The sequence below is a fragment of the Pteropus vampyrus genome, unplaced genomic scaffold (genome assembly GCF_000151845.1).
Source record: "Pteropus vampyrus isolate Shadow unplaced genomic scaffold, Pvam_2.0 Scaffold336, whole genome shotgun sequence".
Classification (NCBI taxonomy): Eukaryota; Metazoa; Chordata; class Mammalia; order Chiroptera; family Pteropodidae; genus Pteropus; species Pteropus vampyrus.
Genome location: NW_011889117.1, coordinates 2,224,667 through 2,225,192, shown reverse-complemented (window position 1 = coordinate 2,225,192; position 526 = coordinate 2,224,667).

The window sequence follows — 526 nt, the reverse complement described above, 5'->3', positions numbered from 1 at the left end:
TTTGCACAGACCTGACACATGGTAGGTGCTGATAAATAAGCATCCATTTGATGAATGAATTGAGTCAACTTTAGTATTACAAAGGTTAATGCCATAAAATTCATCAGCAAACTACACAATTCATTTTAAGACCATGAGGAGTAAACACAGGTTCCAGACTACGAAGACATACCAATAAAGGGTAAATGGAGTAGAAAGTGTTTAAAACCAAACAGTAATCTTTGATCTTTGAAAAGGGAAATTTGTTCATTCGTTCCCTTATTCATTTATTCATTCACCCAGCAAACATTTATTGAACATCTGCTGTGTACTAGTATTGGATAATAATACAATGTATTAACAGCAAGTTAGGAATTGTATTAAAACACAACAAAATAGTACAACTGGGTATGTTTTCTGGGCCAGAGCAAAAAAACGGTGTTAGCTGATGTGTGAAAGTGGGTAACATTCCCCTGAAAGGTTCTTTAGGTTCTAAGAGTACATCGGACTTCAAATGTCCTATAAAGTGCCAGGATTATTTGGGGCA